Below are 27,604 nucleotides of genomic sequence, written 5' to 3' on the forward strand. Positions count from 1 at the left end.
ACATGTTGTTTCTCCTGCATCAGGAAGACACGAGAAGATGGGATGGGAAACCCACCTCTGTCCTAGCAGCACAGGTGCATAAGCTAAAGGAGGAAATTACTAACGAGGAATTCTGCCAGAGTGAATGTAGCTCCTGTTTCCCATGACCAGCTGCTAGGCATAACAGAAGGGACGATCCCCTCAAAGGGACTTCCAGAATATATGCCCAGAGAGGGAACAATGGTCAGAACTAGAGGGGCCCTGCCTCTAGCCAAGTAGAGGTCAGGGAAAATCAGGTCTATTGGATAGTATAGACCTGATGGCCAGGCAAATCACTGTAGATACAAAAATGCTGCTAGCAAGGATTTTCTTGCTATTTTCTAAGTCCGTGAGAGACTTTTCTCTCTCACAGAAGAGGTAGCAGAGTTATGTAAACAACCAAGCCACCTGCAACCTTGAAAAGTCTTGTTTATGGTATAGTAGAAAAATATTTTGACAATGGATGTTTTAGGATTTTAGCCAATCATCCCCAAGGGGTGGCTGATCCTTTGTCCAATTAGACTATGAAGAAAAAAGTCAATAAAGGAGTTTGTAAAATAATTAAATGAATAAATCTTGCTGCACAATTCCTGCCTGCTGGATCTTCTCTCCTCCTCCTCCCTATGGCTGCGGGACACGGTGATATACCATAGGAAACAGGACTGCGGTAATATTAGGTGCTGCCCGATTAGATCTGCACTCTCTGACGTGTCCTGCACGCTGCGAGCCAAGCTGAATTCCTCTAGAGGTACACTGTTCCACTTTCCCCCTGGGAGCGGGTGTTCCAATGTGACTGAGAAATGGCAAACAGTGGCTCACCAACCAACGCGGTGGTACTGGTCTGGAAAGGTGTGATTAGTATAATGCACACCTCCATTCCTGAAAACTCAGTTCCGGAATTATTAGACTAGGCTACGTTAAAAGGGATTTCAATGGACAGAGATACTGCCCTGGACTTTGCCTTATGGCAGGAACTTGGCTGTGCTATCCAACACAAGCTCAGGTCTGGGGACCCAGCAGCGTTAGAATTATATCAAACCTGGTGTCCGTTATTTTTTCGGCTGACAGACCTTGACTGTAGCAGCAGAGCTGGCTCGCCTATTTCGGTGATGAGTGATGGAAGAATGTCCGAGGGGGACCCCACGGACTGGGCTTCCCAGGCAAATGATGGGGGATTTGGAAAAACCCCCCCGGCTCCACAGGCAGAGCCTGTGCCGCCTCACCCTGCACACTCGCAGGACTCTACGGCCCCCAGGGACCCCACGCCAGCAGAGCCTGGGGGATCGGGGCAGCAAGAGGGTGTGCAGCCTGCCTTGCTGCTAAGCTCGGCGGCAGCCACGGCTTACCCAGGGCCGCAAATTAGTGGCTTAGCAAACTGGACCCCCACAGCGGCTCCTAGCTGGGTTGCATATGCACCTGGATCTAACTTCTTAGCCGGTGTAACACCGGGCATGAGTGCACCGAGACTGCCTGGGTGTGGCCTGCTGCCCGCCTTGGCACTGGACTGTTCTGCGCAGTCGCAGAACCAAGCCATCGACCTTTTAATACAGCACCTGCCTTTGCTGACAGTTACCGAACATATCCCAAAGGATGGAGGACCTGCTCAGCTTGCTAGAGCGGCTGCTGCGGATGCCAGAGGCACCCTGCCATGTGGGGCGTGCCGGGCCCGCGCCGCCAGCACTGCCCACGCCGCCCGCGAGAGACGTGGCTCCAAACCAGGAAGTGGCGCAGCCGGGGGCGAACCCGGAAGTAGCGCTGCCTGGGAGCAAGAAACAGTAGCGGAAGCGGCGGCGGTGCCGAACGCGGCCGTGGAGCAAGGGCCAGCGGCGGTGCCGGGCGGGGCTGTAGCCCCAGAGACGGCGGCAGCGGCTCCAGTACCGGTTCGATCGGGACTGGCTGAGACAGCATCCCGTAAAGAAGCTGCTGTTCAAACTGCAGCGCAGCCAACTGTAGTCTGTACTGTCTGCTCTGGCTCTAGCAAACTTAGCCAAAGTGCCCCTCTCCATCCATCTCTGTTCACTCCCAGCGTCTCTGAGTTGCGTTTGCCTAATGACTCATCAGTCAGGCAGTGAGACAGATGAGGTTCTGGCCCCAGGTCGTCAGGTGGCTGTAGCCGCACGGCGAAGAAAAAGGCTGCGCCGGTCTCGCCCCTGGACCTTTCAGGACTGCATGGTAACAGTGCGTCCCACCCACTACAATCACTTCTTAGAGTCAGTTAAGATGCGAGCATTGGAAGAGAGTGACTGGAGGTTATTGGAAACCCTTGGAATGCCAAATAGATCTGAGGATTCTGGGAGTAACCGGGGAGCTGTTAAACTTCATCCACAGGCTGTGCCAGAAGTTCAGGATGGTACTGACTCCCCAAAAGGGGAGATCCAAGCTTTCCCAGTGTATAAGGCTCTCCCAGATTCAGGGGAGCATGATAAGCATGAGGTGATTGCTTGGAAAGTTGCCCAGGACCTCCAATCCAAGGTGGTGCAATATGGGCTAGGTTCTGCTGATTATGCAGATAATAAGGGTGATAAATACAGATTTGCTTTCTCCATTTGATATTAGACACTTGGGTCAAATTCTATTTCAACCTGTACAATTTACAGTTTTTGAGAAAACCTGGAGAAAGCTGGCCGGCAAGACTGCATTAGCAAATTTGCAGCTCCCTGCTGCCGATCCTAGATGGACAGCAGGAATGGATGCTTTGATGGGGACTGGTCCCTTCTCTGATCCCAGTCTACAGGGTACCTTGTCCTCTAGTGTCCTGCAGCAAGCTCAACAGGTCGGCATGGCTGCCCTGTTGAAAACCATACAGTTGTCTGTGCCCAGAAAGCAATATACTGAAATAGTTCAAGGGAAATCAGAGTCATTCCTCTCTTTTGTAGAGAAAGTCGCTGCTTCTCTCGAGAAGCAGGTTGAGGATGACGGGTTAAGACAGTTGTTGTTAAGGCAGTTAGAGAGAGATAATGCAAACGAGGAGTGCAGAAAAATCATAGATGCGTTGCCAGGGGATCCTGAGGTAACAGACATGGTCGAAGCCTGCGCTAAGGTGGGATCTGGGAACCAGAAAAGGTCTGTATTGGCTGCGTTCCTGCAGCCTGTTCACACATCTTCTGGTCGTGAACCAAAGCAACCAAAAGAGGCGAAAAAACGGAAGCGGCCTAAGCCAAACCAAAAAGAGAACACACCGATCCCCCAGTGCAAGAGGTGTGGCAGGCCAGGGCATTGCTTGGACTATTATAGATCCCTGACTCATGCCCATGGTCGGCCATTGTCAGGAAACTTCTGCCGGGGTGCAAGGAGGGAGAATTGCTCTCCAATGCAGTCTCTCCCCCAGAGAGTGGCACAGGTACAGGCACAGGCCTACCCAGCCACCCTAGAGACAGCACCCAGGGATCAGACGGCACCCAGGGATCAGACGGGTTTGACGTCCACACCGCAGCCGCAGTCGTCTTAGACTCTAGCGGTATTTATAAGGTTCCCTTGGATGCATATGGACCCTTAGCCCAGGGATCCGGTGCGATGCTGGTGGGAAAACCTGACGTTGCCCATCAAGGAATCTTAGTGCACTCAGGAGTTATTGATGCTGACTTTAAAGGTCAGATTTGCGCTATGGTCTCCACGCAAAAACCCCCTGTAACTATTCCTGGAAAGACCTGCCTTGCTAAATTAGTGCCTTTTAAGTCTTGTGTCCCCAGGATAGAACAACAAACTCACAAAGATAACGGCAGTGGATCTACAGGACTTCCACAGGCCTTCTGGACTGCAGACATCTCTGACCAAAGGCCACAGATGACATGTACCCTGGTCCTGCCGAACGCCCATCCGCCTCGGACTCAGCTTCGAGATTTGATTGATACGGGTGCTGATGTAACTATTATCTCTTTCTCTGCGTGGCCTCCCTCATGGCCTTTAGACCCTATGGGATCGGCCATCGCAGGAGTAGGAGGAACCACACAGAGCTATTTAAGCGAACGGCCTGTGATGGTGAAGGACTCAGAGGGGCACACAGCTACAATTAGGCCTTATGTTATTACCCCTTCCCTTAACCTTTGGGGACGGGACTTGTTGGCAGCTTGGGGCGTACGGATTGGGACAAATTTTTAGCAGGGGTCACTGTGCGTAAGGGCACACAGTATCCTACACTGCCTTTGCGGTGGTTGATTAACACACCAATCTTTGAGCCGCAGTGTCCCCTACCAAAAGAGAAGTTAGACGCCCTTCATCAGCTGATTCAGGAACAGTTACAACAGGGGCACCTTGAACCTTCTACTAGCCCCTGGAACACTCCTGTTTTCGTAATTAAGAAGAAATCAGGGAAATGGAGATTATTGCAGGACCTCCGGAAAATTAATGCAGTAATGGAAGGTATGGGGGCGTTGCAGCCTAGCATGCCCTCTCCCACCATGATTCCTATGGGGTGGGACATCCTGATAATTGATTTAAAGGATTGTTTTTTCACAATTCCTTTGCATCCTGATGACAAACCAAAATTTGCCTTTACTGTGCCTGCCATCAACAATGCTGAACCTGCTAAGAGATACCAATGGAAGGTCCTCCCTCAAGGGATGAGGAACAGCCAAATTATCTGTCAGTGGTATGTCGCCCAAGCTTTAGCCGGAGTTCGCAAGCAGTTTCCTGATGCACGCTGCTACCACTACGTGGATGATATCCTGGTGGCAGCATCCACTCGGGACCAGCTGCTGAGAATACAGCCTCAGCTGCTCGCTGCTCTGCATGCCTATGGATTAGAGGTAGCTCCAGAGAAAGTTCAACAGCATCCACCTTGGAAATATTTAGGAGTGAAAATTTTGGACCAAACTATCCAAAGCCAAGAGGTGCAATTCCCGGATTCGATTAAAACCTTGAATGATGCTCAGAAGCTGTTGGGTGTCATCAATTGGTTCCGACCTTATTTAGGTCTAACTGCACAGCAACTTTCCCGGCTTTTTAATACATTAAAAGGGGATCCTGATCTGAATTCACCTCGGGAGTTGACTCCGGAAGTGCGACGAGCGCTGCAAGAGGTCCAACGGGCTGTTGCCGCTCATCAGGTTTATCGAGTGGATCCCTCCATTGCTATCACTGTTTTCATTACTATTCCAGACCTCCATCCTACAACTATCATTGGCCAGTGGAATGATCAACGGCCTGATCCTTTGCATATCCTAGAATGGGTCTTTTTGCCTCACCAGCTGAAAAGGACTGTGACCACAGTGTTTGAATTGGTCGCTTCTCTGATAATCAAATGCTGTCAACGGTGTTTGCAACTGATGGCTGCAGACCCTGCAGTAATTGTCATTCCGATCTCAAAAGAATACTTTGAGTGGAGCTTCATCCATAGCGCTCCTTTGCAAAGCGCGCTGCAAAACTTTTCAGGGCAGATCACTTACCATTTGCCCAGCCATAAATTACCGCAGTTGGCAAAATCGACCGTACTTTCCTTGCGGGCGAGAAATAGCTGAGTGCCGGTGCAAGGACCCACCGTCTTTACGGATGGTTCAGGGAAAACTGGGAAAGCCATCGTTACCTGGAAGGAGGGATCGGAATGGCAGGTACTGAAGGAACACAAGTCAGGTTCTGCTCAGTTAGTTGAATTAAGGGCTGTTACCATGGCTTTTCAGCGATTCTCACAGGAACCTTTGAATTTGGTTACTGACTCTGCTTATGTAGCAGATATCACCCAACGTTTAGATTGTTCACTTCTGAAGGAGGTGAACAACGCGGCTCTGTTTTCACTGTTACAAACCTTGTGGTCTGCAATTCAGGCTCGAGTGCATCCGTATTACATTCTGCACATTCAAAGCCACACCAATTTACCAGGTTTTCTAATGGAAGGCAATGCCAGTGCTGACATGCTGGCCAACCCTGCGTGGGTAGGGCCTCAGCCTGACAAAATTGCAAAAGCCAGGGCATCGCACGGTTTCTTCCATCAAAGTGCACATACCCTGCAGAAGCAGTTTCATTTAACGCCAACCGAAGCACGCGACATTGTCAGCGCTTGTGCTGACTATCATAGACTCGCTGAGCCTTTGCCAGCGGGGGTAAACCCCAGAGGGCTAAAAGCCTTGCAGATTTGGCAAACGGATGTAACACATCCCTGAATTTGGTCGGCTGAAATATGTGCACGTGTCTATTGACACTTTCTCCTCGGCTATGTGGGCTACTGCTCACACTGGAGAGAAGGGCCGTGATGTCATTGCCCATTGGAAATTGGCTTTCTCAGTCCTGGGCGTGCCAGCTTCTGTGAAAACCGATAATGGTCCTGCCTACGCCTCGGAGAAGACGCGGCAGTTTTTACACCTGTGGGGTGTAGACCATACCTTTGGTATCCCACATTGTCCTACTGGCCAAACCAATGTCGAATGTGCTCATGGTACCTTGAAGCATGTTTTGGACAAACAGAAAAGGGGAATGCATGGAGAAACCCCACAGAGCCAACTAGCAAAAGCTTTGTATACAATTAATCACCTTACAGTACCACAAAATTCAAATTATCCTGTTATTCTGAATCATTTTCTCTCATTGCAGCCTGCAGGCGAGACACAACTGCCCCGGGCAAAAGTCTAGGTGAGGAATTTACTCACTAACCAGTGGGAAGGCCCGCATGAGCTTATGGTTTGGGTTCGTGGGTGTGCTTGCATTTCCACAGATACTGGGGTACGGTGGCTACCTTCAAAATGTGTTCGCCCTGACCTACAGCACCAGAGGCAGAACAGGCAAACTCCAAATGATGACCAGAACGCCAACCATCCAAATGGCCACCAGAATGTAGATCATCAGCCTAATGACTCTTCGGACGATGACCAGGATGTCGACCATCATGCAGGTTGTCCTTCTACAAGCAGAGACTGGGATGGTCCTTCCACAAGCAGAGACTGAACTTTAAATTTCTTGTTATGGATTCAGATAGTTAAAGCCTTAAGGACATATTTAGAATTAATAACTGATGTAGATTTCTATTTAGGATTAATAGTAGAGTTGTTATCTTATCAAACAAAAAGGGGGAATCACTGTAGATACAAAAATGCTGTTAGCAAGGATTTTCTTGCTATTTTCTAAGTCCGTGAGAGACTTTTCTCTCTCACAGAAGAGGTAGCAGAGTTATGTAAACAACCAAGCCACCTGCAACCTTGAAAAGTCTTGTTTATGGTATAGTAGAAAAATATTTTGACAATGGATGTTTTAGGATTTTAGCCAGTCACCCCCAAGGGGTGGCTGATCCTTTGTCCAATTAGACTAAGAAGAAAAAAGTCAATAAAGGAGTTTGTAAAATAATTAAATGAATAAATCTTGCTGCACAATTCCTGCCTGCTGGATCTTCTCTCCTCCTCCTCCCTATGGCTGCGGGACACGGTGATATACCGTAGGAACCAGGACTGCAGTAATAGGGCAGCCTCCAGGCCAAGCCAGACCAGAGAGAGAGACGCGAGAGGCTCATGTGGCTGATTCCACACAGAAGGTAGCTTTATTTTCGTTCCCCTCTAGCGAAGGGGAAAGCCAGGGACGAGAACCCTCTCTGAGCCACAGGGGCCAGAGGGCTTGCTTTTACAGGGATACAGGGGATGGGTGAAGACCAATGGGTTACAGATGATCTGGGATGGGTGAGGACCAATGGGTTACGAAGGATCTGCGTAGGGCCTCCTAAAGGATTGTGGGTCTGTCTTTTCTCGCCATGACCAAAGAAGTGGTTGCCTTTCCAGGGAGTCCTGCTGGGTGATTGCGAAATCTCTTATCTCAGCAGAGATCCCTCCAGGGCAGGGGCTGGGCATACCCCACAAGTAGCTTCATGAGAAATGGTAGGAGGATGACCGGTTACACCGTAACCCCCTCAGATAAAATCATTGAGGCAAAAGCCTTGCCTCCAGATGTATCATCACAGAAAGCTGAACTCATTGCACTAACGAGAGCTCTAGAACTGAGTGAGGGGAAGAAGGTGAACATATGGACTGATTCCAAATACACCTTCAGTGTTGTTCATGCCCACGGAGCTATTTGGAAGGAACGTGGCCTGCTGACCGCTCAAGGTAATGAAGTTAAGCATGCTAAACAAATTCTGGCACTTTTACAGAGCATTTGGAAGCCTACAGAAGTGGCTACCATGCATTGCAAGGGTCACTGAAAAGGGAAAAGAGCTCCTGAACTAGGAAATCATTCTGCTGAAGAAACAGCAAGGGGGATTGCAGAAAAAGGCATCTTTGCAGTGGTACCACAGAAAGAGATAGATTTGTCATCATTTACCTCAAAATATGATCAGAGGGATCACAAAATAATTAAGTTCCTTAAGGCTGAAATCAAAGAAGGTGGGTGGGCTGTTACCCCGGTAGGACAAGTTGTAGTTCCACCCCTGATCCTTCGGGAAATAGCCCAACGAGAGCATGAAAGTACCCATTGGGGAACAGAAAATCTTTTAAAACATTTGAGGAAAGTAGTGATAGGGAGAGGGATCACTGATATTGTACAATCTGTAACAAGCAAGTGTGAAACCTGCTGTAAAAACAACCCTGACATAAGCAAGACAGTTGTGTTAGGAGTGACAAAAACAGGAGATCTCCCAAGAGATTATTGGCAAATAGATTTTGCTGAGGTGCCACGCAAAGAGGGATGCAGATATATACTGGTACTGGTTGACACCTTCAGTGGGTGGCCTGGGGCTTTCCCCTGTCTCACCAACACAGCAAAAGAAGTAGTGAAAGCTTTGCTCAATCATACAATCCCAAGATTTGGGGCTCCTTTGGGAACATCATCAGATAGGGGACCACATTTTGTTACAACAGTGGTTGGGGAAGTTAGCAGGATTTTGGGACTCACCTGGGACCTGCACACACCATAGAGGCCCCAGGCAAGTGGTAAAGTTGAACGCATGAACGGGACCCTCAAAACCCAGATTGGCAAGATTTGTCAAGAGACATCCATGACATGGGTTCAAGCCCTGCCTATAGCCTTGCTGAGAGTCCGCACACAGCCCAGGCGGAGGGACAACATAAGTCCCTGTGAAATATTATATGGCAGGCCATACCAAGTTCCACATATCCAGGGGGAAATATATATGAGAGTTTAAAAAAGCACTTCTGTGAGCTCTGTTTCTGCCGGATATTTCTAAGTTTGTGGCCAGACTCTGCGAGAGTGAAAAGATTTGTTAGGGCAAAGGAGTTTGTGGTGAGTGAGAGTGGTGCAAAGGAGAGTTTGCACTTGGAAGATCAGAGAAATCTTTTTGTCCTGACGCAGTAGATTAGACAGCAGGGACGTTTCCAAATTGGGTCTGCCCTCGGGGTGGTTTGGAACCGGGCGAGGTGGGTCTCCCTCTTCTGCAAGTCCACAGTGCCATCGTGTGGTTGTTTTGATGTGCCCAGGAAAAAAGGCAAGCGCTTTTCTGGCCTGGCCATATTCATGTGGGAGAAGTCAGTGGAAGAGCTCCGCTGTGCATCCTGCCTCTTGGAGATTTGAAAGACGGTAGTGCTGCATGTAGCGGGGAAGGAAGAGGAATCGTTTCGTTGTTGGCTGTGCAGTTTATAGGCTGCAAAAGAAAAGGCAATTCCAGCTCCACCTCCTTCTTTGAGAACATTTTCTGTGCAATCGGCTGTGCAACATGTAACTGCAGCCTCTGAAATGCATCAAACTCCCTGGAGAGATGCCTTTTCTCTCCAACTCTATGTACCACCTTACCTTCTCAATTTTGCAGCTCCCAAACCCCCTCCAAACCATCCAGCAACTGCTCCCAAAGAAAAGTTCTAGAACAAAAAGCCGGTGCTGGCCTTCAAAGCCTCCTTGCAGCCAAGGGGAAACAAACTAGTGGTACACACTTTCCTTCCCAACCTTATGTAATGCATCATCGCATTCTCTCAGGGTGCCAAAGTCCTTGGCTGAAGCCACGCGTCTCCAGCTGCAGCTCGCACGGAGAGACATGCCAGGTCAGAAAACATTTGTCGACCTTCCCTCTTCCTTGAGCAACCTGACTCTCGCATCGCAAACACTTCCATACACCTTCCGTGTCACTGAGTTGAAGCACCTAGAGCTCACACGGAGAGAAGTGTCAGGAAGTAAAATGTTCCAAAAAGACCCCCTCCTCTTAAACGCATATAAATTTCACGCAACACACGGTGGCACTCACTAAATCTTCCTTGTCAAATAGAAGTACGATCCCTTTGTTCACTCTCGCAGCTCGGCTGACAACGTCCACCAGGCATTCTCCTAGAAAAAGGCTCGAGAAGAAAAAGCTAGTGCTGGGCTACACCTTCCTAGTGCCTCACATAAGTCCTGCCCAGCTCACCGCTACACACTACGCTGCATCCAGCGTCCTGTTCTCTGCATGTCATGGCTGAAAATTTAAGCACATTTTTTCCCACAGGGCGCTGGAGGACCAAAGGGTAGGAGCATAAGTAGCTGGTGTTGAACTTTTCCCTTGCGGCTTCTACCGTGACTTGGGCAGGCAAGAGAGTGGCAAGCACGCTCTTCTATCTGCCTACACGCTGCGCGCACAAGCCCGGTGCTCTGCAGCTTCCTTCTTCGCCTTGTGTGACACGTTGCGCTTTCCTTCTCCCGGAGGTGAATCGCCGCCTACTTCTCGCGCAGAACGCTGTGCCCACAGAAAAGAACCCCAGTGCACTGCTTCTGCCGAAACATTCAACTTTGCCGCTCTTCAACGCAGATGCTGTGCACACTTCTTCCTCAGCTCTGTGTGCAATCCTATTCTTTCAGATTCACAGAGACCAAATTATCCATCTAGCTGCCGCTCAGGAAACTGTGCCAAAAGACATGCACTTGCTGAATCAGTTCTTTCAAAGTGGCAGACTTTCAACAGAGCTCCACAATCTGGCCGATGAGAGGGGGTAATGAAGAACACGTATTTGTCCTGGCACATTTTTCTGTGCAAGACGTCTATCTGGATCTTTGGTCCTCGCGAGGCTGTAATGGGTGCAGTGGTACTTGGAGCTGAGAAGGACTGCGCAGAGAGCAGTGCGATCTGACGGTGCTTTGAAGGTTGTAAAGAAACGGGGACTGCCGCATGAATGTGGTGTAAATACATGTTAGCACAAGCAACCTCCGGTCGTGCGTGTTGTACTGCCATAGTTCTTTGTGCGAGATGTAGCTGAGAAGTTTTGGTTTCGATTGCAAATGCAAGGGAGGCAGAATGTGGCTATATGTAGCTCTGCGAAGGAAAGTGCATGACACCGGCATGTTTCGGCAGAGGCAATGCGCCAGCATGTTTGGCTGCCAGCACAGTGTTCTGTGCAAGAAGTAGAGGATGATTCGCCTCCGGGAGAGGGAAAGTGCTACTAGTTACAAAGGGCCAAGGAGGAAGCAGCACGTGTGTGCTGTGTATCGAATTTCAAAATTCTTGCAAAAGCTAGTTCATGATCAGAGGCAGCTGAGATTGCTGTTGCTGCTTCAAACAGTAGAGTCCATTCGCTAGACTCTTTCACAGTATGTGCAGTATATGTAGTTTTCCTACAGCTGCTACCAAAGCAAAAAGGCTCCAGAAGTAAAAGCCACTGCTGGGCTGCACTTTCCCTTTGCCTCACGCAAAGCAATAGAAACTGTCGGCTGCACTCTGTACTTCCCTTCTCCGGCGCATCTACCACTGTCATCTTTGCATCTCCAAGCATAAATTTCGGCATAATACTTTCCAGGGAGAGCTGGAAGAGAAATAGGTAGCAGCACAAGTAGCTGCAAGAGGACCTTTCTGGTTTCAACTGCTAACGTGAATCCGCAGCCTTTATTCTGTCTTCACACACAACGCAGACAGGATGTTGGGCTATCCAGCGCTGAGAGGTAAAGTGCATAGCACAGGCTTGCAGCAGCCTGGAGCGTTTCACTGCCGGCACGGTGCTCTCTGTGCGACAAGTAGACGACGCTTCGACTCCGGCAGAATGGAAGCGCCACGTGGTACGAAGAGCATAAGAATGAAGGCAGAGCACCGAGCTGCTGTGCGCATCGCACAGGCTGCGAGAGGAAGCGTGGCTGTCACTCGCTTCTTTGCGGATTCACGTTAGCAGTTGAAACCAGAAAGGTCCACTTGCAGCTACTTGTGCTGCTACCTATTCCTCTTCCAGCTCTCCCTGGAAAGAACTGTGCCCAGGTTTATGCTTGGAGACGCAGAGATGACAGTGGCAGATGCGGCAGAGAATGGAAATCCAGCGTGCAGCCGACAGTTTCTGTTGCTTTGCGTGAGGCAAAGGGAAAGTGCAGCCCAGCAGTGGCTTTTACTTCTGGAGCCTTTTTGCTTTGGTAGCAGCAGCTGCTGCAAGTGGGCAACGGAGCTGCGAGAGTGAATAACGTGACGCTACGTCTATCTGAGAAGGAAGTTCCCGAGCCGCAGGGCGTTGTGCTCAGTTTCAAGGCTACTTGGAGGAGGGGGGTACTCGAAGAACGCCCTCTTTCCGGACGCGTCCTTCTGGGTGTGCTCAAGCTGCATGGACTCGGCAGCATTGAAGGTTTAGGAACCTGTTTCTGGCCAGGTTGCGTGCTGGAGTGCAAGGGCTGCGCCTTCCTTCCTGAAGCAGCCAGAGCATTCTCAGCTGAATCTGCTTGTGAAGCAGCTCTGGGCTGGACATTTGCAATCGGGCCCACTGAGTCCATGAAGCCGGTGCCCAGCTGCTTCGTTCTTCGCCTTCTGTGCTCTGGACAGAACTGAAGCGCAGCGATGGCTTGGAGCTTTGCCGCTCTTCGGCGTGAACACTGCACGCAGCCACAGGGTGCTGTGCACGGATTTGGCTCAGCTCGACGTACAGTCGTCATTTTCTTGCTGTTTCCCAGAGTCGAAAGTGTCCGTGTAGCTCTCGCTCAGTGGAATGCCTCAGGAGCGAAACACTTGCTGGATGAGCTTTTCGCTGGCCGAGACTTTCAACACAGCACCGCCCTTCGGGCACGGAGGAGGAGAAAGGAAGCCCGTCTTTGCGTCCTGGCCCGTTCTTCTTCGCGAGACGCCTACCCGCGTCTTCGCTCCCCGCAAGGCTGTAAGGTTGGCGCTGGTACTTGGAACCGAGAAGGAAGGCGCAGAGAGCACCGCGATCTGACGGCGCTGTGCGGGCTGCAAAAGAAAGAGGGCTGCCACTGGGATGTGGTGCAAATACAGGTTTCCACGCGTCCAGGGTAAGCTCTGGGTGAGCTTGTTGACCTAAAACTGTTCTCTGTGCCAGACGGAGCTGAGACTCTTTCCCTTCACATTTGGACGACCACAAAGACCCAGTGTGCTGGTGTATGTCGCTGCGAGGGAAAGTGCATAGGCCAGGCGTGTTTCGGCAGAAGCAGTGGGCTGGAGCATTTCGCTGCCGGCACGGTGCTCTCTGTGCGACAAGTAGACGACGCTTCGACTCCGGCAGAATGGAAGCGCCACGTGGTACGAAGAGCATAAGAATGAAGGCAGAGCACCGAGCTGCTGTGCGCATCGCACAGGCTGCGAGAGGAAGCGTGGCTGTCACTCGCTTCTTTGCGGATTCACGTTAGCAGTTGAAACCAGAAAGGTCCACTTGCAGCTACTTGTGCTGCTACCTATTCCTCTTCCAGCTCTCCCTGGAAAGAACTGTGCCCAGGTTTATGCTTGGAGACGCAGAGATGACAGTGGCAGATGCGGCAGAGAATGGAAATCCAGCGTGCAGCCGACAGTTTCTGTTGCTTTGCGTGAGGCAAAGGGAAAGTGCAGCCCAGCAGTGGCTTTTACTTCTGGAGCCTTTTTGCTTTGGTAGCAGCAGCTGCTGCAAGTGGGCAACGGAGCTGCGAGAGTGAATAACGTGACGCTACGTCTATCTGAGAAGGAAGTTCCCGAGCCGCAGGGCGTTGTGCTCAGTTTCAAGGCTACTTGGAGGAGGGGGGTACTCGAAGAACGCCCTCTTTCCGGACGCGTCCTTCTGGGTGTGCTCAAGCTGCATGGACTCGGCAGCATTGAAGGTTTAGGAACCTGTTTCTGGCCAGGTTGCGTGCTGGAGTGCAAGGGCTGCGCCTTCCTTCCTGAAGCAGCCAGAGCATTCTCAGCTGAATCTGCTTGTGAAGCAGCTCTGGGCTGGACATTTGCAATCGGGCCCACTGAGTCCATGAAGCCGGTGCCCAGCTGCTTCGTTCTTCGCCTTCTGTGCTCTGGACAGAACTGAAGCGCAGCGATGGCTTGGAGCTTTGCCGCTCTTCGGCGTGAACACTGCACGCAGCCACAGGGTGCTGTGCACGGATTTGGCTCAGCTCGACGTACAGTCGTCATTTTCTTGCTGTTTCCCAGAGTCGAAAGTGTCCGTGTAGCTCTCGCTCAGTGGAATGCCTCAGGAGCGAAACACTTGCTGGATGAGCTTTTCGCTGGCCGAGACTTTCAACACAGCACCGCCCTTCGGGCACGGAGGAGGAGAAAGGAAGCCCGTCTTTGCGTCCTGGCCCGTTCTTCTTCGCGAGACGCCTACCCGCGTCTTCGCTCCCCGCAAGGCTGTAAGGTTGGCGCTGGTACTTGGAACCGAGAAGGAAGGCGCAGAGAGCACCGCGATCTGACGGCGCTGTGCGGGCTGCAAAAGAAAGAGGGCTGCCACTGGGATGTGGTGCAAATACAGGTTTCCACGCGTCCAGGGTAAGCTCTGGGTGAGCTTGTTGACCTAAAACTGTTCTCTGTGCCAGACGGAGCTGAGACTCTTTCCCTTCACATTTGGACGACCACAAAGACCCAGTGTGCTGGTGTATGTCGCTGCGAGGGAAAGTGCATAGGCCAGGCGTGTTTCGGCAGAAGCAGTGGGCTGGAGCATTTCGCTGCCGGCACGGTGCTCTCTGTGCGACAAGTAGACGACGCTTCGACTCCGGCAGAATGGAAGCGCCACGTGGTACGAAGAGCATAAGAATGAAGGCAGAGCACCGAGCTGCTGTGCGCATCGCACAGGCTGCGAGAGGAAGCGTGGCTGTCACTCGCTTCTTTGCGGATTCACGTTAGCAGTTGAAACCAGAAAGGTCCACTTGCAGCTACTTGTGCTGCTACCTATTCCTCTTCCAGCTCTCCCTGGAAAGAACTGTGCCCAGGTTTATGCTTGGAGACGCAGAGATGACAGTGGCAGATGCGGCAGAGAATGGAAATCCAGCGTGCAGCCGACAGTTTCTGTTGCTTTGCGTGAGGCAAAGGGAAAGTGCAGCCCAGCAGTGGCTTTTACTTCTGGAGCCTTTTTGCTTTGGTAGCAGCAGCTGCTGCAAGTGGGCAACGGAGCTGCGAGAGTGAATAACGTGACGCTACGTCTATCTGAGAAGGAAGTTCCCGAGCCGCAGGGCGTTGTGCTCAGTTTCAAGGCTACTTGGAGGAGGGGGGTACTCGAAGAACGCCCTCTTTCCGGACGCGTCCTTCTGGGTGTGCTCAAGCTGCATGGACTCGGCAGCATTGAAGGTTTAGGAACCTGTTTCTGGCCAGGTTGCGTGCTGGAGTGCAAGGGCTGCGCCTTCCTTCCTGAAGCAGCCAGAGCATTCTCAGCTGAATCTGCTTGTGAAGCAGCTCTGGGCTGGACATTTGCAATCGGGCCCACTGAGTCCATGAAGCCGGTGCCCAGCTGCTTCGTTCTTCGCCTTCTGTGCTCTGGACAGAACTGAAGCGCAGCGATGGCTTGGAGCTTTGCCGCTCTTCGGCGTGAACACTGCACGCAGCCACAGGGTGCTGTGCACGGATTTGGCTCAGCTCGACGTACAGTCGTCATTTTCTTGCTGTTTCCCAGAGTCGAAAGTGTCCGTGTAGCTCTCGCTCAGTGGAATGCCTCAGGAGCGAAACACTTGCTGGATGAGCTTTTCGCTGGCCGAGACTTTCAACACAGCACCGCCCTTCGGGCACGGAGGAGGAGAAAGGAAGCCCGTCTTTGCGTCCTGGCCCGTTCTTCTTCGCGAGACGCCTACCCGCGTCTTCGCTCCCCGCAAGGCTGTAAGGTTGGCGCTGGTACTTGGAACCGAGAAGGAAGGCGCAGAGAGCACCGCGATCTGACGGCGCTGTGCGGGCTGCAAAAGAAAGAGGGCTGCCACTGGGATGTGGTGCAAATACAGGTTTCCACGCGTCCAGGGTAAGCTCTGGGTGAGCTTGTTGACCTAAAACTGTTCTCTGTGCCAGACGGAGCTGAGACTCTTTCCCTTCACATTTGGACGACCACAAAGACCCAGTGTGCTGGTGTATGTCGCTGCGAGGGAAAGTGCATAGGCCAGGCGTGTTTCGGCAGAAGCAGTGGGCTGGAGCATTTCGCTGCCGGCACGGTGCTCTCTGTGCGACAAGTAGACGACGCTTCGACTCCGGCAGAATGGAAGCGCCACGTGGTACGAAGAGCATAAGAATGAAGGCAGAGCACCGAGCTGCTGTGCGCATCGCACAGGCTGCGAGAGGAAGCGTGGCTGTCACTCGCTTCTTTGCGGATTCACGTTAGCAGTTGAAACCAGAAAGGTCCACTTGCAGCTACTTGTGCTGCTACCTATTCCTCTTCCAGCTCTCCCTGGAAAGAACTGTGCCCAGGTTTATGCTTGGAGACGCAGAGATGACAGTGGCAGATGCGGCAGAGAATGGAAATCCAGCGTGCAGCCGACAGTTTCTGTTGCTTTGCGTGAGGCAAAGGGAAAGTGCAGCCCAGCAGTGGCTTTTACTTCTGGAGCCTTTTTGCTTTGGTAGCAGCAGCTGCTGCAAGTGGGCGACGGAGCTGCGAGAGTGAATAACGTGACGCTACGTCTATCTGAGAAGGAAGTTCCCGAGCCGCAGGGCGTTGTGCTCAGTTTCAAGGCTACTTGGAGGAGGGGGGTACTCGAAGAACGCCCTCTTTCCGGACGCGTCCTTCTGGGTGTGCTCAAGCTGCATGGACTCGGCAGCATTGAAGGTTTAGGAACCTGTTTCTGGCCAGGTTGCGTGCTGGAGTGCAAGGGCTGCGCCTTCCTTCCTGAAGCAGCCAGAGCATTCTCAGCTGAATCTGCTTGTGAAGCAGCTCTGGGCTGGACATTTGCAATCGGGCCCACTGAGTCCATGAAGCCGGTGCCCAGCTGCTTCGTTCTTCGCCTTCTGTGCTCTGGACAGAACTGAAGCGCAGCGATGGCTTGGAGCTTTGCCGCTCTTCGGCGTGAACACTGCACGCAGCCACAGGGTGCTGTGCACGGATTTGGCTCAGCTCGACGTACAGTCGTCATTTTCTTGCTGTTTCCCAGAGTCGAAAGTGTCCGTGTAGCTCTCGCTCAGTGGAATGCCTCAGGAGCGAAACACTTGCTGGATGAGCTTTTCGCTGGCCGAGACTTTCAACACAGCACCGCCCTTCGGGCACGGAGGAGGAGAAAGGAAGCCCGTCTTTGCGTCCTGGCCCGTTCTTCTTCGCGAGACGCCTACCCGCGTCTTCGCTCCCCGCAAGGCTGTAAGGTTGGCGCTGGTACTTGGAACCGAGAAGGAAGGCGCAGAGAGCACCGCGATCTGACGGCGCTGTGCGGGCTGCAAAAGAAAGAGGGCTGCCACTGGGATGTGGTGCAAATACAGGTTTCCACGCGTCCAGGGTAAGCTCTGGGTGAGCTTGTTGACCTAAAACTGTTCTCTGTGCCAGACGGAGCTGAGACTCTTTCCCTTCACATTTGGACGACCACAAAGACCCAGTGTGCTGGTGTATGTCGCTGCGAGGGAAAGTGCATAGGCCAGGCGTGTTTCGGCAGAAGCAGTGGGCTGGAGCATTTCGCTGCCGGCACGGTGCTCTCTGTGCGACAAGTAGACGACGCTTCGACTCCGGCAGAATGGAAGCGCCACGTGGTACGAAGAGCATAAGAATGAAGGCAGAGCACCGAGCTGCTGTGCGCATCGCACAGGCTGCGAGAGGAAGCGTGGCTGTCACTCGCTTCTTTGCGGATTCACGTTAGCAGTTGAAACCAGAAAGGTCCACTTGCAGCTACTTGTGCTGCTACCTATTCCTCTTCCAGCTCTCCCTGGAAAGAACTGTGCCCAGGTTTATGCTTGGAGACGCAGAGATGACAGTGGCAGATGCGGCAGAGAATGGAAATCCAGCGTGCAGCCGACAGTTTCTGTTGCTTTGCGTGAGGCAAAGGGAAAGTGCAGCCCAGCAGTGGCTTTTACTTCTGGAGCCTTTTTGCTTTGGTAGCAGCAGCTGCTGCAAGTGGGCAACGGAGCTGCGAGAGTGAATAACGTGACGCTACGTCTATCTGAGAAGGAAGTTCCCGAGCCGCAGGGCGTTGTGCTCAGTTTCAAGGCTACTTGGAGGAGGGGGGTACTCGAAGAACGCCCTCTTTCCGGACGCGTCCTTCTGGGTGTGCTCAAGCTGCATGGACTCGGCAGCATTGAAGGTTTAGGAACCTGTTTCTGGCCAGGTTGCGTGCTGGAGTGCAAGGGCTGCGCCTTCCTTCCTGAAGCAGCCAGAGCATTCTCAGCTGAATCTGCTTGTGAAGCAGCTCTGGGCTGGACATTTGCAATCGGGCCCACTGAGTCCATGAAGCCGGTGCCCAGCTGCTTCGTTCTTCGCCTTCTGTGCTCTGGACAGAACTGAAGCGCAGCGATGGCTTGGAGCTTTGCCGCTCTTCGGCGTGAACACTGCACGCAGCCACAGGGTGCTGTGCACGGATTTGGCTCAGCTCGACGTACAGTCGTCATTTTCTTGCTGTTTCCCAGAGTCGAAAGTGTCCGTGTAGCTCTCGCTCAGTGGAATGCCTCAGGAGCGAAACACTTGCTGGATGAGCTTTTCGCTGGCCGAGACTTTCAACACAGCACCGCCCTTCGGGCACGGAGGAGGAGAAAGGAAGCCCGTCTTTGCGTCCTGGCCCGTTCTTCTTCGCGAGACGCCTACCCGCGTCTTCGCTCCCCGCAAGGCTGTAAGGTTGGCGCTGGTACTTGGAACCGAGAAGGAAGGCGCAGAGAGCACCGCGATCTGACGGCGCTGTGCGGGCTGCAAAAGAAAGAGGGCTGCCACTGGGATGTGGTGCAAATACAGGTTTCCACGCGTCCAGGGTAAGCTCTGGGTGAGCTTGTTGACCTAAAACTGTTCTCTGTGCCAGACGGAGCTGAGACTCTTTCCCTTCACATTTGGACGACCACAAAGACCCAGTGTGCTGGTGTATGTCGCTGCGAGGGAAAGTGCATAGGCCAGGCGTGTTTCGGCAGAAGCAGTGGGCTGGAGCATTTCGCTGCCGGCACGGTGCTCTCTGTGCGACAAGTAGACGACGCTTCGACTCCGGCAGAATGGAAGCGCCACGTGGTACGAAGAGCATAAGAATGAAGGCAGAGCACCGAGCTGCTGTGCGCATCGCACAGGCTGCGAGAGGAAGCGTGGCTGTCACTCGCTTCTTTGCGGATTCACGTTAGCAGTTGAAACCAGAAAGGTCCACTTGCAGCTACTTGTGCTGCTACCTATTCCTCTTCCAGCTCTCCCTGGAAAGAACTGTGCCCAGGTTTATGCTTGGAGACGCAGAGATGACAGTGGCAGATGCGGCAGAGAATGGAAATCCAGCGTGCAGCCGACAGTTTCTGTTGCTTTGCGTGAGGCAAAGGGAAAGTGCAGCCCAGCAGTGGCTTTTACTTCTGGAGCCTTTTTGCTTTGGTAGCAGCAGCTGCTGCAAGTGGGCGACGGAGCTGCGAGAGTGAATAACGCGACGCTACGTCTATCTGAGAAGGAAGTTCCCGAGCCGCAGGGCGTTGTGCTCAGTTTCAAGGCTACTTGGAGGAGGGGGGTACTCGAAGAACGCCCTCTTTCCGGACGCGTCCTTCTGGGTGTGCTCAAGCTGCATGGACTCGGCAGCATTGAAGGTTTAGGAACCTGTTTCTGGCCAGGTTGCGTGCTGGAGTGCAAGGGCTGCGCCTTCCTTCCTGAAGCAGCCAGAGCATTCTCAGCTGAATCTGCTTGTGAAGCAGCTCTGGGCTGGACATTTGCAATCGGGCCCACTGAGTCCATGAAGCCGGTGCCCAGCTGCTTCGTTCTTCGCCTTCTGTGCTCTGGACAGAACTGAAGCGCAGCGATGGCTTGGAGCTTTGCCGCTCTTCGGCGTGAACACTGCACGCAGCCACAGGGTGCTGTGCACGGATTTGGCTCAGCTCGACGTACAGTCGTCATTTTCTTGCTGTTTCCCAGAGTCGAAAGTGTCCGTGTAGCTCTCGCTCAGTGGAATGCCTCAGGAGCGAAACACTTGCTGGATGAGCTTTTCGCTGGCCGAGACTTTCAACACAGCACCGCCCTTCGGGCACGGAGGAGGAGAAAGGAAGCCCGTCTTTGCGTCCTGGCCCGTTCTTCTTCGCGAGACGCCTACCCGCGTCTTCGCTCCCCGCAAGGCTGTAAGGTTGGCGCTGGTACTTGGAACCGAGAAGGAAGGCGCAGAGAGCACCGCGATCTGACGGCGCTGTGCGGGCTGCAAAAGAAAGAGGGCTGCCACTGGGATGTGGTGCAAATACAGGTTTCCACGCGTCCAGGGTAAGCTCTGGGTGAGCTTGTTGACCTAAAACTGTTCTCTGTGCCAGACGGAGCTGAGACTCTTTCCCTTCACATTTGGACGACCACAAAGACCCAGTGTGCTGGTGTATGTCGCTGCGAGGGAAAGTGCATAGGCCAGGCGTGTTTCGGCAGAAGCAGTGGGCTGGAGCATTTCGCTGCCGGCACGGTGCTCTCTGTGCGACAAGTAGACGACGCTTCGACTCCGGCAGAATGGAAGCGCCACGTGGTACGAAGAGCATAAGAATGAAGGCAGAGCACCGAGCTGCTGTGCGCATCGCACAGGCTGCGAGAGGAAGCGTGGCTGTCACTCGCTTCTTTGCGGATTCACGTTAGCAGTTGAAACCAGAAAGGTCCACTTGCAGCTACTTGTGCTGCTACCTATTCCTCTTCCAGCTCTCCCTGGAAAGAACTGTGCCCAGGTTTATGCTTGGAGACGCAGAGATGACAGTGGCAGATGCGGCAGAGAATGGAAATCCAGCGTGCAGCCGACAGTTTCTGTTGCTTTGCGTGAGGCAAAGGGAAAGTGCAGCCCAGCAGTGGCTTTTACTTCTGGAGCCTTTTTGCTTTGGTAGCAGCAGCTGCTGCAAGTGGGCAACGGAGCTGCGAGAGTGAATAACGTGACGCTACGTCTATCTGAGAAGGAAGTTCCCGAGCCGCAGGGCGTTGTGCTCAGTTTCAAGGCTACTTGGAGGAGGGGGGTACTCGAAGAACGCCCTCTTTCCGGACGCGTCCTTCTGGGTGTGCTCAAGCTGCATGGACTCGGCAGCATTGAAGGTTTAGGAACCTGTTTCTGGCCAGGTTGCGTGCTGGAGTGCAAGGGCTGCGCCTTCCTTCCTGAAGCAGCCAGAGCATTCTCAGCTGAATCTGCTTGTGAAGCAGCTCTGGGCTGGACATTTGCAATCGGGCCCACTGAGTCCATGAAGCCGGTGCCCAGCTGCTTCGTTCTTCGCCTTCTGTGCTCTGGACAGAACTGAAGCGCAGCGATGGCTTGGAGCTTTGCCGCTCTTCGGCGTGAACACTGCACGCAGCCACAGGGTGCTGTGCACGGATTTGGCTCAGCTCGACGTACAGTCGTCATTTTCTTGCTGTTTCCCAGAGTCGAAAGTGTCCGTGTAGCTCTCGCTCAGTGGAATGCCTCAGGAGCGAAACACTTGCTGGATGAGCTTTTCGCTGGCCGAGACTTTCAACACAGCACCGCCCTTCGGGCACGGAGGAGGAGAAAGGAAGCCCGTCTTTGCGTCCTGGCCCGTTCTTCTTCGCGAGACGCCTACCCGCGTCTTCGCTCCCCGCAAGGCTGTAAGGTTGGCGCTGGTACTTGGAACCGAGAAGGAAGGCGCAGAGAGCACCGCGATCTGACGGCGCTGTGCGGGCTGCAAAAGAAAGAGGGCTGCCACTGGGATGTGGTGCAAATACAGGTTTCCACGCGTCCAGGGTAAGCTCTGGGTGAGCTTGTTGACCTAAAACTGTTCTCTGTGCCAGACGGAGCTGAGACTCTTTCCCTTCACATTTGGACGACCACAAAGACCCAGTGTGCTGGTGTATGTCGCTGCGAGGGAAAGTGCATAGGCCAGGCGTGTTTCGGCAGAAGCAGTGGGCTGGAGCATTTCGCTGCCGGCACGGTGCTCTCTGTGCGACAAGTAGACGACGCTTCGACTCCGGCAGAATGGAAGCGCCACGTGGTACGAAGAGCATAAGAATGAAGGCAGAGCACCGAGCTGCTGTGCGCATCGCACAGGCTGCGAGAGGAAGCGTGGCTGTCACTCGCTTCTTTGCGGATTCACGTTAGCAGTTGAAACCAGAAAGGTCCACTTGCAGCTACTTGTGCTGCTACCTATTCCTCTTCCAGCTCTCCCTGGAAAGAACTGTGCCCAGGTTTATGCTTGGAGACGCAGAGATGACAGTGGCAGATGCGGCAGAGAATGGAAATCCAGCGTGCAGCCGACAGTTTCTGTTGCTTTGCGTGAGGCAAAGGGAAAGTGCAGCCCAGCAGTGGCTTTTACTTCTGGAGCCTTTTTGCTTTGGTAGCAGCAGCTGCTGCAAGTGGGCGACGGAGCTGCGAGAGTGAATAACGCGACGCTACGTCTATCTGAGAAGGAAGTTCCCGAGCCGCAGGGCGTTGTGCTCAGTTTCAAGGCTACTTGGAGGAGGGGGGTACTCGAAGAACGCCCTCTTTCCGGACGCGTCCTTCTGGGTGTGCTCAAGCTGCATGGACTCGGCAGCATTGAAGGTTTAGGAACCTGTTTCTGGCCAGGTTGCGTGCTGGAGTGCAAGGGCTGCGCCTTCCTTCCTGAAGCAGCCAGAGCATTCTCAGCTGAATCTGCTTGTGAAGCAGCTCTGGGCTGGACATTTGCAATCGGGCCCACTGAGTCCATGAAGCCGGTGCCCAGCTGCTTCGTTCTTCGCCTTCTGTGCTCTGGACAGAACTGAAGCGCAGCGATGGCTTGGAGCTTTGCCGCTCTTCGGCGTGAACACTGCACGCAGCCACAGGGTGCTGTGCACGGATTTGGCTCAGCTCGACGTACAGTCGTCATTTTCTTGCTGTTTCCCAGAGTCGAAAGTGTCCGTGTAGCTCTCGCTCAGTGGAATGCCTCAGGAGCGAAACACTTGCTGGATGAGCTTTTCGCTGGCCGAGACTTTCAACACAGCACCGCCCTTCGGGCACGGAGGAGGAGAAAGGAAGCCCGTCTTTGCGTCCTGGCCCGTTCTTCTTCGCGAGACGCCTACCCGCGTCTTCGCTCCCCGCAAGGCTGTAAGGTTGGCGCTGGTACTTGGAACCGAGAAGGAAGGCGCAGAGAGCACCGCGATCTGACGGCGCTGTGCGGGCTGCAAAAGAAAGAGGGCTGCCACTGGGATGTGGTGCAAATACAGGTTTCCACGCGTCCAGGGTAAGCTCTGGGTGAGCTTGTTGACCTAAAACTGTTCTCTGTGCCAGACGGAGCTGAGACTCTTTCCCTTCACATTTGGACGACCACAAAGACCCAGTGTGCTGGTGTATGTCGCTGCGAGGGAAAGTGCATAGGCCAGGCGTGTTTCGGCAGAAGCAGTGGGCTGGAGCATTTCGCTGCCGGCACGGTGCTCTCTGTGCGACAAGTAGACGACGCTTCGACTCCGGCAGAATGGAAGCGCCACGTGGTACGAAGAGCATAAGAATGAAGGCAGAGCACCGAGCTGCTGTGCGCATCGCACAGGCTGCGAGAGGAAGCGTGGCTGTCACTCGCTTCTTTGCGGATTCACGTTAGCAGTTGAAACCAGAAAGGTCCACTTGCAGCTACTTGTGCTGCTACCTATTCCTCTTCCAGCTCTCCCTGGAAAGAACTGTGCCCAGGTTTATGCTTGGAGACGCAGAGATGACAGTGGCAGATGCGGCAGAGAATGGAAATCCAGCGTGCAGCCGACAGTTTCTGTTGCTTTGCGTGAGGCAAAGGGAAAGTGCAGCCCAGCAGTGGCTTTTACTTCTGGAGCCTTTTTGCTTTGGTAGCAGCAGCTGCTGCAAGTGGGCAACGGAGCTGCGAGAGTGAATAACGTGACGCTACGTCTATCTGAGAAGGAAGTTCCCGAGCCGCAGGGCGTTGTGCTCAGTTTCAAGGCTACTTGGAGGAGGGGGGTACTCGAAGAACGCCCTCTTTCCGGACGCGTCCTTCTGGGTGTGCTCAAGCTGCATGGACTCGGCAGCATTGAAGGTTTAGGAACCTGTTTCTGGCCAGGTTGCGTGCTGGAGTGCAAGGGCTGCGCCTTCCTTCCTGAAGCAGCCAGAGCATTCTCAGCTGAATCTGCTTGTGAAGCAGCTCTGGGCTGGACATTTGCAATCGGGCCCACTGAGTCCATGAAGCCGGTGCCCAGCTGCTTCGTTCTTCGCCTTCTGTGCTCTGGACAGAACTGAAGCGCAGCGATGGCTTGGAGCTTTGCCGCTCTTCGGCGTGAACACTGCACGCAGCCACAGGGTGCTGTGCACGGATTTGGCTCAGCTCGACGTACAGTCGTCATTTTCTTGCTGTTTCCCAGAGTCGAAAGTGTCCGTGTAGCTCTCGCTCAGTGGAATGCCTCAGGAGCGAAACACTTGCTGGATGAGCTTTTCGCTGGCCGAGACTTTCAACACAGCACCGCCCTTCGGGCACGGAGGAGGAGAAAGGAAGCCCGTCTTTGCGTCCTGGCCCGTTCTTCTTCGCGAGACGCCTACCCGCGTCTTCGCTCCCCGCAAGGCTGTAAGGTTGGCGCTGGTACTTGGAACCGAGAAGGAAGGCGCAGAGAGCACCGCGATCTGACGGCGCTGTGCGGGCTGCAAAAGAAAGAGGGCTGCCACTGGGATGTGGTGCAAATACAGGTTTCCACGCGTCCAGGGTAAGCTCTGGGTGAGCTTGTTGACCTAAAACTGTTCTCTGTGCCAGACGGAGCTGAGACTCTTTCCCTTCACATTTGGACGACCACAAAGACCCAGTGTGCTGGTGTATGTCGCTGCGAGGGAAAGTGCATAGGCCAGGCGTGTTTCGGCAGAAGCAGTGGGCTGGAGCATTTCGCTGCCGGCACGGTGCTCTCTGTGCGACAAGTAGACGACGCTTCGACTCCGGCAGAATGGAAGCGCCACGTGGTACGAAGAGCATAAGAATGAAGGCAGAGCACCGAGCTGCTGTGCGCATCGCACAGGCTGCGAGAGGAAGCGTGGCTGTCACTCGCTTCTTTGCGGATTCACGTTAGCAGTTGAAACCAGAAAGGTCCACTTGCAGCTACTTGTGCTGCTACCTATTCCTCTTCCAGCTCTCCCTGGAAAGAACTGTGCCCAGGTTTATGCTTGGAGACGCAGAGATGACAGTGGCAGATGCGGCAGAGAATGGAAATCCAGCGTGCAGCCGACAGTTTCTGTTGCTTTGCGTGAGGCAAAGGGAAAGTGCAGCCCAGCAGTGGCTTTTACTTCTGGAGCCTTTTTGCTTTGGTAGCAGCAGCTGCTGCAAGTGGGCGACGGAGCTGCGAGAGTGAATAACGCGACGCTACGTCTATCTGAGAAGGAAGTTCCCGAGCCGCAGGGCGTTGTGCTCAGTTTCAAGGCTACTTGGAGGAGGGGGGTACTCGAAGAACGCCCTCTTTCCGGACGCGTCCTTCTGGGTGTGCTCAAGCTGCATGGACTCGGCAGCATTGAAGGTTTAGGAACCTGTTTCTGGCCAGGTTGCGTGCTGGAGTGCAAGGGCTGCGCCTTCCTTCCTGAAGCAGCCAGAGCATTCTCAGCTGAATCTGCTTGTGAAGCAGCTCTGGGCTGGACATTTGCAATCGGGCCCACTGAGTCCATGAAGCCGGTGCCCAGCTGCTTCGTTCTTCGCCTTCTGTGCTCTGGACAGAACTGAAGCGCAGCGATGGCTTGGAGCTTTGCCGCTCTTCGGCGTGAACACTGCACGCAGCCACAGGGTGCTGTGCACGGATTTGGCTCAGCTCGACGTACAGTCGTCATTTTCTTGCTGTTTCCCAGAGTCGAAAGTGTCCGTGTAGCTCTCGCTCAGTGGAATGCCTCAGGAGCGAAACACTTGCTGGATGAGCTTTTCGCTGGCCGAGACTTTCAACACAGCACCGCCCTTCGGGCACGGAGGAGGAGAAAGGAAGCCCGTCTTTGCGTCCTGGCCCGTTCTTCTTCGCGAGACGCCTACCCGCGTCTTCGCTCCCCGCAAGGCTGTAAGGTTGGCGCTGGTACTTGGAACCGAGAAGGAAGGCGCAGAGAGCACCGCGATCTGACGGCGCTGTGCGGGCTGCAAAAGAAAGAGGGCTGCCACTGGGATGTGGTGCAAATACAGGTTTCCACGCGTCCAGGGTAAGCTCTGGGTGAGCTTGTTGACCTAAAACTGTTCTCTGTGCCAGACGGAGCTGAGACTCTTTCCCTTCACATTTGGACGACCACAAAGACCCAGTGTGCTGGTGTATGTCGCTGCGAGGGAAAGTGCATAGGCCAGGCGTGTTTCGGCAGAAGCAGTGGGCTGGAGCATTTCGCTGCCGGCACGGTGCTCTCTGTGCGACAAGTAGACGACGCTTCGACTCCGGCAGAATGGAAGCGCCACGTGGTACGAAGAGCATAAGAATGAAGGCAGAGCACCGAGCTGCTGTGCGCATCGCACAGGCTGCGAGAGGAAGCGTGGCTGTCACTCGCTTCTTTGCGGATTCACGTTAGCAGTTGAAACCAGAAAGGTCCACTTGCAGCTACTTGTGCTGCTACCTATTCCTCTTCCAGCTCTCCCTGGAAAGAACTGTGCCCAGGTTTATGCTTGGAGACGCAGAGATGACAGTGGCAGATGCGGCAGAGAATGGAAATCCAGCGTGCAGCCGACAGTTTCTGTTGCTTTGCGTGAGGCAAAGGGAAAGTGCAGCCCAGCAGTGGCTTTTACTTCTGGAGCCTTTTTGCTTTGGTAGCAGCAGCTGCTGCAAGTGGGCAACGGAGCTGCGAGAGTGAATAACGTGACGCTACGTCTATCTGAGAAGGAAGTTCCCGAGCCGCAGGGCGTTGTGCTCAGTTTCAAGGCTACTTGGAGGAGGGGGGTACTCGAAGAACGCCCTCTTTCCGGACGCGTCCTTCTGGGTGTGCTCAAGCTGCATGGACTCGGCAGCATTGAAGGTTTAGGAACCTGTTTCTGGCCAGGTTGCGTGCTGGAGTGCAAGGGCTGCGCCTTCCTTCCTGAAGCAGCCAGAGCATTCTCAGCTGAATCTGCTTGTGAAGCAGCTCTGGGCTGGACATTTGCAATCGGGCCCACTGAGTCCATGAAGCCGGTGCCCAGCTGCTTCGTTCTTCGCCTTCTGTGCTCTGGACAGAACTGAAGCGCAGCGATGGCTTGGAGCTTTGCCGCTCTTCGGCGTGAACACTGCACGCAGCCACAGGGTGCTGTGCACGGATTTGGCTCAGCTCGACGTACAGTCGTCATTTTCTTGCTGTTTCCCAGAGTCGAAAGTGTCCGTGTAGCTCTCGCTCAGTGGAATGCCTCAGGAGCGAAACACTTGCTGGATGAGCTTTTCGCTGGCCGAGACTTTCAACACAGCACCGCCCTTCGGGCACGGAGGAGGAGAAAGGAAGCCCGTCTTTGCGTCCTGGCCCGTTCTTCTTCGCGAGACGCCTACCCGCGTCTTCGCTCCCCGCAAGGCTGTAAGGTTGGCGCTGGTACTTGGAACCGAGAAGGAAGGCGCAGAGAGCACCGCGATCTGACGGCGCTGTGCGGGCTGCAAAAGAAAGAGGGCTGCCACTGGGATGTGGT

Source organism: Aphelocoma coerulescens, chromosome 15 (genome assembly GCF_041296385.1).
Source record: "Aphelocoma coerulescens isolate FSJ_1873_10779 chromosome 15, UR_Acoe_1.0, whole genome shotgun sequence".
NCBI classification, from domain to species: Eukaryota; Metazoa; Chordata; class Aves; order Passeriformes; family Corvidae; genus Aphelocoma; species Aphelocoma coerulescens.